At 40.9% G+C, this 9,759-nt stretch overlaps 1 pseudogene; it reads left to right on the top strand.

Moving 5' to 3' along the window:
• The first annotated feature begins 51 nt into the window (after positions 1-51).
• On the top strand, positions 52-648 carry LOC114621808 (annotated as a pseudogene).
• The last annotated feature ends 9,111 nt before the right edge of the window (positions 649-9,759 follow it).

Below are 9,759 nucleotides of genomic sequence, written 5' to 3'. Positions count from 1 at the left end.
GAGAGAGAGAGAGAGAGAGAGAGAGAGAGAGAGAGAGAGAGAGGCAGATACATGTTTACCTGGAATCAAGTTTCCCTACACAAGTATATTTTAAGTGAAGAATTAAGTTTTAAGAGAGCCAGCCACCACCGCACCGTCATTGTGAAGGGCCCCAGGGGAACTCTGTGGAGAGACTTCAATCACATCAACGTAGAGCTGAGTCTTCTTGGAAAGAAAAAGAAAAGGCTCTGGGTTGATAAGTGGTGGGGTAACAGAAAGGAACTGGCCACTATCAGAACCATCTGCAGTCACGTTCAGAACATGATCAAGGGTGTTACACTGGGCTTCTGTTACAAGATGAGGTCTGTGTACACTCACTTCCCCATCAACGTTGTTATTCAGGAGAATGGGTCTTTGGTTGAAATCCGAAATTTCTTGGGTGAAAAATACATCCGCAGGGTTCGGATGAGGACAGGTGTTGCTTGTTCTGTCTCCCAAGCCCAGAAGGATGAATTAATCCTTGAAGGAAATGATATTGAGCTTGTTTCAAATTCAGCGGCTCTGATTCAGCAAGCTACAACAGTTAAAAACAAAGATATCAGAAAGTTTTTGGATGGCATCTATGTGTCTGAGAAGGGAACCGTGCAGCAGGCTGATGAGTGAGGCCTCAGATTCCTAGCTCCAGAAACAAGATCCTGATCACAAGTATAATTTGGGCAATAAAGGACTTATATATTGGAAAAAAAAAAAGAGAGAGAGCCAGCCACCAGTGGTGGAGACCAAAGCACAGTTTTAAAATGCAGAAGCAGCTTTTCCTTTGAACAACGTTCCAGATTCTTTTTGAGCCACATACTTGCATTGGTGTTGCACTTTGGGTTGACAACTTGAATATTTGATGGTTGTCAGAGGCGGTTAGAATAATGAATTGATAGTGTCTTTTCTCAAGAATCAGAGAGAAAGATCTCAATTGCATTCATCGTCTATGTCAGCTATAACAAATTATCACAGATTTAGTGCTTGCAAACAACAAATTTATCAGCTCCCAGTGTAATACTTTAGAAGCTTAACAGGGGTGTTATTAGACAAAAATCGGGCATTGGTCGAGCCCTCTTGGAAGACTCGATGGTAGCATCAATTCTTTGCCTCATACTTTCTGGAGGTCATCATGTTCTCTGGTTGAAACTCATTTGATCTGTATTTAAAGTCAGCAATGGGTAGACAAAATGAAGAAGTTCCTACATCATGTCATAGAGCTCTGCTGTCAGGCTGTAAGTTATCACTTGCCTCCTTCCTTTCTTCAAGATTGGGTACAGTGGGATGATGCATAGAGATCTTTTCCTTTCCTTTTTCATATTTTTAAAAATTTCATCCCAACCTTGGATTTCCCTCCCTCCACTCTTCCCAGTTGCCTGCCTCCTCTACCTCTCCTCTCCCATAGATCTACTCCTCTTTTCTTTCCCTTCATAAGAAAGCAGGCCTCCCAAGAATGTCAACCAAACACAGCGTAAGAAGCTAAGACTGTGTACAAACCCTCATATCAAGGCTGAGTCAGGCAAGCCCATTAGGAGGGAAAGGATCTCAAGATCAGGTGAACGAGTTGGAGATACCCCAATTCTCACTGTTAGGTGTCCCACAACCATAACATATAAGAGAGGACCTAACACAGACTCAAATAGGCACAGTGTTTGCTCTTTCGACTCCTGTGAGCCCTGATGAGCCCTGTTTGGTTTTTCTGTGGATCATGTTCTTGTGGTGTCCTTAACCCTTCTTGCTCCTACAATTCTTTCTCCCCCTCCTCTTTGGGGTTTCCTGAGCTCCAGGTCAGTTGATCAAAAACTTGAATTCAGTCTACATCTTTAATTTCTCTTTGCCTCATAATATAGCATCATAGGTCTGGGATTCCGAAAGTAGATATCTCCAGAGATAGGTGCACTATTGTATATTGCACTATCTATGTATATTGCATATACATTAGATGACAATTAGTAGTGATCTTTGCTGAACATTTAGTATGCGCTGGACACTGAAGGTTGTAAGAAATAATGTCTGAGGGTTCTTTGTATAAAGTGGTTGCTCTGAAAGTATGTGAGAGCTAGAATTTGGATCCCTAGCTCATATATGAAAACTAGTCAGATGTGGCAGCTGACTTGTGACAGGAGGCTGAAAAGGGATCCCCAGGTCAAGACACCTTTGACAAATAAAGTGGATAGTAATCAAATAGGACACCTGATATCAATCTCTGGACTCCACATATACATTTATTCATGTGTACTTGCACATACATGCACCCACATAAATGTGACTACACACTGACACATGCATTCACCATACACACACACACACACACACACACACACACACACACACGCACACAGCGGGGCTGGTGGGGAGGGAGAGACAGGGGATAATATTTGCTCTCAAGTAATATGGGCAATGGTTAGTTAGAGTAAAGACTAGCACATACAGAACCAGTGAGTGCACAGGTTTAGACTTTACACGGTGGTATTTTGTGAATGTATCTTGTGATATATCTATATATCTCCCTTTGGTGAAGACATATCTCTTCTACTCCTCTGCTCTTCTCACTTTTCTTTGTTTTCTGAAATTTGGACAGTTTTGTTCATCTATGCTACTAGGCTTCAAATGTCTCTGCAACTTTTATCAGCTAACTCACTGTATGTTTTCTTGGTGCACGGATAATCCTGACAAGGAAGGAATCAGAGGACCCATTACAATACAACTCCTTTTGTTCCAAAAATCTTCCTCAACCTTCATCTCCTCCATTAGATCTTTATTCTTCAGAATCACGTGTTTAAATAATATAGGCACAAGAACTAGAAATTCTCCAAAATCAGTTGTGTTTAGATATTTCTTTTATTTATCCTATCTCTGTACAATTAACTATTTACTTCTTGTTAATTATAAAGAAAGAGAATATAAAACAAGTCTAGACATTGGTAATTCTAGAAATATCTGAGAAACTATCTTTCATTTTATTAGCAGTTTCCTTTCCTGGTAAGAAATTCCAGTGTCTGGAAGGGTTTTCTAAACACCAATCACTCAAAGGACATATAGATGTTCTATCCTAACAGATAGTACTTGTGGATAATAGAACATTGCATTCTCTGAGCATCAATAAAAGTCTTTTTAATAAGCCCTGGAAGGATTGGATTCTCCTGTCCTAAAGGATTAAGCCATTAACCTTAACAATGCCAATGCCTGTCCACTTTCAAATCCCACTAATTAGTGTCCAAGGTAATATTTAAGAACATACTTTATACAGCACAGCATATAACAGCCTCAGCTGCTCATAAACATGAGAGTCTTTTGAGACACAGTCAAGGGAAGAGATAGCAGGCAGAGTATAAACTACCATTTGTATGAATGAGGAGGAAATCTGAGGTTGGTACTTTGTGGTGTTTTCACAAAATATTCTCTGAGGACAGGGTTGTGTTATATCTGTGCTGACCAATATGATAACCACTAGCCATATGCTTCATGTCTAATTGTATTTAGATATTCTACCAGCTGTTTTTATTTGTCTTTTCGTGGCCAGTGCAACTGAAGTACTTAGTTTCGGATTTTATTGAATCTTAATTTAAATTTTGAATTCAATACCACACATGACTTGGGACCATCATATTGACAGAGCATCTTCACTGTGTCTTCTCTTTACCTTAACTTACAGTTTTTATACCTAGTTCCTGACAATAGGCAAGAGAAATAGCACTAATAGTCACACTGTCTGTGTTCATCAGAGTTTTCCAGAGAGACAGAACTAATAGGATGGACTGATAGACAAACAGACAGATACATGCTAGGTTGTCAGACAAGAATAATAAGAAGGGACAATCATTATCATTGAGTCATACATGGACAGAGATTGAGAAGTCAGGGGACATCTCTGAATTATCAACCTAGTTCCAGCAGTGAATAGGCACATTGGTAACAGGGCCAGCCATAGCATGTTATCTGCATCAGAAACCACAAGGGTCTGAATAGAACCAAGACTGAGGTTTTTACCTGGAATTTAATTAGAGTGGACAGACATGGAAAGGCCATTTCCTGGGCTTGTCTCAGGAAGTTAGTGCGGTAGGTAGTCTCTGGCTGTGCAGAAGGGGTAGAGACAGAGATAGCAGCCTGAAATCTGTCTGTGTCTCTGTGCAAAAGGATAAATGTCTTCCAAGCCCAATATAGATTAGTTCCCTTACATGCTTCTATTACAAAGTGAATAACAAAAATTACCTACGGAAGGAAAGATTTATTTTGGCTCACACTTTGAGGTGATCTTTGTGCTTCAGTAGGAAAGACAGGCCAGCACATGGGGAAGACATGGCAGAAGGAGTGTGTATCACCTGGTATCTGTAGTCAGGATGCACAGGGGCAATCAATGGGAGTGCTCAGTTGCATTTTCCTGTTTAGTTGTCCTGAGACCCCAGCCCAGAAAGTGGTGCTTCCACAGTTAACGGAACCTAGATAATGCCTCAAAGGCTTTATCACGTGATTCTAAATCCTGTCAAGTTGACAATATACCCATTATGCGATATGATTAATTTATCGCATGTGTCTAAAGGAACACAACCGCAGACAGTCTTGATCGTCTTAATGCTAGCCAAAGAAGCAACCTACTGATATCTATTACTTTCCTCAAAATCTTCTGTCTTTAAATGGAGTTTGCTCAAAAGTATACTGCCTGTAGAGCCAAATCTTTTAAGAAGAAAAGGAACTACTATTTGAGCCAAAGAATGTGTCCATCAGGTCAAAATGGAATTGCGAGATGAAGCTCTCTCTTACCAAAGGTGTGCCAATGTTATTTAAGAAAATAACTTGCCCCCAGATTCCAGGTTGAGAATGCAAGATTGATGATTAGCTTTAGACCAGCCCTGTTCCTCCACTGCATTTGCCAAGGGGAATAGTACACTGAGCTTGCATTTCCAGGCTTTGATTAATCGGTCAGGAAGTTTTCTTTATCGCTCACTATCTGGCAGGTGTTTATAGGTATATTTGATGTGTCTTTATAACTCCTAGGACACACATCTCTAAATGATGGCATCGCCTAGATCTAGTTGGCTTATTACACATAAAGCTGTTCGGAATCAACTATAAAAGGAAGGACAAAGACCACATTTTAAATACCCAGAGGCCAATTATCTTCATGGCATTTTGACAGCACTATACAGCTTATGGTTATGGATCAAATCATCTCCTAGCAATTCTGCTTCCTCTGTGTCTAACAACTGTCCATAGGCTTAATGCAGTGTCTTTACTGACAAGAAACATGCTTTGCTATCAGTATTGTTTTTCTCTTTTACACTCCATTCCTTCCATTTCAAAATCTGGAAAAGTAATCACAGCCCGATAAAGAGGCTCTGTGCTTGACATGATCCAATGTCTGGAGACAACTCATTCTTTTGCCAAAATGCTACGTGCACAGAAGCTGTTCTGTACATGCTGGCTATCAGAACTTACACATTACTAGATAATTAATCAACCCAGCACTATATTTTTTATTAGTATTTATTTTTTGTTGGGGCACTGTTGATTTAGTTCTACATCAATGCTGGTATCTAGAAACACCCGCAGAGTGTGGCTGTTGCATCTTTATTGGAAGACTGAAGGAGTGAAGTCTGATGTCTACATGTGATGACAGAAGTAATGGATATAATAGCTAAGGGACAGAGGAGCACAAGGGGGCTGGCTGGAGTTTTCTTCTACTTTATTCCACCAAGTTCTCTAGTCTATTGGATGTTCTATGCACACTCATGGCGGATCTTACCTTACTCTTCCACATGTCAGTCATCCTTGGATACTTTCTCACAGACATACCCAGAAATGTACCTATCTTTCAGTTTAGTCAAATCAGTAGTCAAGATTAACTGTCACTCTCAGGATACCAGTGCAAGGCTTGGCTGGTATCCAGAAGGTCCCTGTTGCTTAGGAGTGGGGTCTAGTCATTTGTCTTAAGATGTCCATCAGTTTTTCAGTTTTTCTTGGGACCCAAAGTGATAGCAAGAGAGAGAGAGACTCCAGGGAGCTTGGAAGCAAATGAAGCTCAGTGGATCCAGAGTAAAAATGATCTTGGTGAGATGAGTGGCTGGGCCTTTCTTTAGACTACGCCTACTCTTAGGCCACCACATGCTTATATGACAATGATGGAAAGGCAGCTTCCTGCTCTATCACTACTGGACAATTGAATCTGAAATATAGAATGGTAGTTATTTTAAATGATGACTGAGAACAGGAGGAGTTAGAAAACATGCCTTATAGAAGATAAAGAATTAAAGAGGTCCCTGTTCATATTGTTTATATTCCATAGGCAATCGTTTGAAAATAAATAACCAACCAGTTCTTGCTTAACCGTCCCCAAATTCTTTTCTAGGTTAGATTTATAATCTAATATTATTGGGGGTGTAATGACTTCTACATGTTGAAAACAACCCTTCTCAGTCAAGGCAGTTTCCCATGTGGCTTAGGTGTTAGCACTATACATGATGTTTATGTCATGATGTAGCACTCACAAACCTTGGGTTGCCATGGCCCAGAAATACTGAAATGTAAACCAAACTAAACATTCTAGAAACTTCAGGGCACCTGGACAGGTTTATCTGTCCTAATTTATATTATTTATATTCTAATTCCTGTGCCAGGATGTTTGGGCAACATAGACTCAAAGATGCTTTTGACTTGGTATTTCATTGGACTTAGTCAATGTGGGACCCTCCCCAGACAACAGAAGGAAAGAAAATGAAGTTAAGTTTGAAGGCTTTGACTTTCTCCTAGGGATTCTGGTAGGTCTGCTTCCTTTGATAATCAAAAGGTCACGACTCAAGGCTGGTAGTCCTCTTTGTATGGCTGGCCTCTAGGTTGTGGAGGCAAATGCACAGTTCTTGCAAGTGCATCACTGGTCCTGAAGCACTTTCCAACCCCTTTGCCACTTTGAATCCCTTGGCACTCCTTGTAAAGACACTTTATGACATTTTCGTCAATCATCCAGAGTGACTGAGTTGCCATTTTCAAGAGGATTTGAGATTGGGAGCCAGGCAAGACAATGGTTTACATGCACTCAGCCAGCACCATGTTAGACTGTTTGTTCTGAGTTACCTTGATGTGTTAACCTGGGCTATAAGTGCAAGTCTGAGGCTAAAATAAGCTTAGGTGACAGAGAGAGCAGGTCTAGTGGTCAAATAAGGCTTGAGAATGTCCTCAGCTTCTATCTTTCATCCACTCTGCCTTTTACAAGAGTTACAGAATCTCAGAGTAACCAAGCCATCCAGCCGTAGGCATGTGATGATGTTGCCTGCCATCCACCCTCTCCAGAATTCCATGGCACTGTACCACTCTTACTTCTTACGTGTGTTTACAAAATGCACTAAATTTCATGGAACGCTCAATTTCCCGATTTCCATGTGAAGATGCTGTTTGCATGGAAAGAAATATAGAATTTTGTGCACACAAATTATTTGCTTATACAAAATTGTATCTTTTCTTTTTTGGTTTTCAAAAAATTGCCACTTAAATCTTATGGTCTTAGAGCAATTATTTCAGACAGGAAAACATCCCAATGACAGTCTTTCCTCTTCCATGTGAATTCTTACTCCAGGCCTGCAAACATATCTGCTTATCGGCACTGTTTTCTTCTCCGTCTGCTAGGGAGATTCAAGGGGCAGGGAGGAATTGAAGAAGAACAGGCTGACATCCTGCTTCATTTCCCTTTGACAGCCCAGGCTCATCCTATAGCCCTCCATCCACCAGTGAGGTGCATATCAAGATCTCGTATGGATTTGCAAATCCCACGTCCCAGGTGGAACCCAGAGGAAAGGCATTTACAAAATCAAACCGTCTCTGACATGTGAATTGATGAAGTGTGATATACCCTTCCCTGCTTGATGATAAAGTACAGGGAGATCTGAGGCATCAACCACAGTATGGCTGCCCACCCTGATGCCAGTCACTCATTTTGAGGTAGGACTTGACAGTCCCTCAGGCAATCTTGGGGATTTTCCCTGGAGCTTAGAGAAATAGCTGAATTGAGCAGCTCTAGGCTGTTCTGAGCCTGAACAGTGTTGCAGGCACGAGGTGATGTTTACCATTTAAGGGAAACAGCATCTGCTTCTGCATCATGACTCCTGTGAAAGCTTTGAGCTCCTTCCTGTCACCAAAATCTGTTAAGCAATCGTGTGTCATCGGCTGTTGGTTTGTACCATGTAGACTTTGCCAGGATTCTTGGCTTTAAAAGAAACTTCTAACTATTGGAGTTAGAATCATGTATAGGAGGGGCTGGAGAGATGGCTCAGCGGTTAAGAGCACTGACTGCTCTTCCAGAGGTCCTGAGTTCAAATTCCAGCAACCACATGGTGGCTCACAACCATCCGTAATGAGATTCGATGCCCTCTTCTGGTGTGTCTGAAGACAGCTACAGTGTACTCATAAATAAAATAAATAAATAAATCTTAAAAAAAAAAAAAGAATCATGTATAGGAGAGGAAGTAAGCAATGAAGGGTTCAGCCAAGTCCTGTGTTCAACTCAAGTATCTGCTAACATGAACTAGATGTCAGATATTATATTTGGTAAGAAAGGCAGGTCTATATTTGACTGATTTTGAGTTGCTTACAATGTAATTGGTATATGACCTCAACATAGGTTTTATGTTACGAAATTTAGAAGAAAGAGGGGCTTCTTCATAGGTGGAGATGGTCTAGACATGGAGTGGAATTAGAAATAGATTTTAAGCAATGGGGAAGAAAAGAAGATGAGGATGAGGGGCCTAAAGGCCTGGAAGATGGGATACAGATCAGGACTGATCAAAAATGATGAGAGTTTTTCTAGCTAGAGAGTGTCTGGAGAGTGGACATGATGATGTCCTTGTGTCCTGGAATCGTGTCTGGGAACATTTAAAGACAGTGACCATCACAGTGAGGACGATGACCAACTCCAGGTGGGTAGTGGACAGCCTGCCAGTCTCTGTATATCCTCTACATTCTTTCTCATTGCCCGGTCCCACACTGTCCTTTACAGTAGCATGCTTCTTCTGTACGGAAGTGCTGTGTGAGCCCCATTCTTTATATGTGGGACATTTCAGCAGCATCTCTAGCAAACAGCAAGTCATCAATCACACAGGACAAACATTGAAACAAAGAAGGAAACGTTTCTTGCTGTTTAGGGAGGTCCAAAGGTCACAACTGCTCTGTTTTCCAGTAGGATTTTTCAGTCTCAATATTTCACTATACACCTTTTGTCTTTTTTTCTGCTTGTCACACTCACAGCTTGCTTTGCCCTTTTCAACTTATTCTTTACATGAAATGTATTTTATGAGCTTCTGTTGAGTTCCTCACAAAATATTCTTGATGCACAAAGTCCAGAGGACTTCTCCAAGTTTCCTCATCTTGTACTGTTCATGGGGCTTTTCTGATCAGTGCTTTTCTGTCTTTTTTCCTTGTACACTTTGTTCTGCTGGGAGGACAACACCAAAGACCCTTAACAATGAGAAATGGATGAGAAGAACAACTCTTCTGTATAAGCTATCAACTTGAAGGCTCATGCTAGCTAGTTTTGTGGAGCATAGAAATAGCCTCCATGAGGCTGAGGCTTAGAACAATAGATAAGATGAGAATCCAACAGGAATGTGAGGAGATATCTTGTGAGCAATTCAGATTGCATCCTAAGATAACATGGATGATCAAGGGTTTGGGCATAACTCAATGGCCCAGTAGAAAGGATTCACAAGGTTCAGATGAGGAGATGAGAACCAACCGCCTCTTTAGTGAGATCTCTATAAGAAA

This window comes from Grammomys surdaster, unplaced genomic scaffold (assembly GCF_004785775.1).
Source record: "Grammomys surdaster isolate TR1022 unplaced genomic scaffold, NIH_TR_1.0 185, whole genome shotgun sequence".
NCBI classification, from domain to species: Eukaryota; Metazoa; Chordata; class Mammalia; order Rodentia; family Muridae; genus Grammomys; species Grammomys surdaster.
Note: the sequence above shows the minus strand (reverse complement) of the source record. Positions and strands in the feature narration are given on the sequence as shown.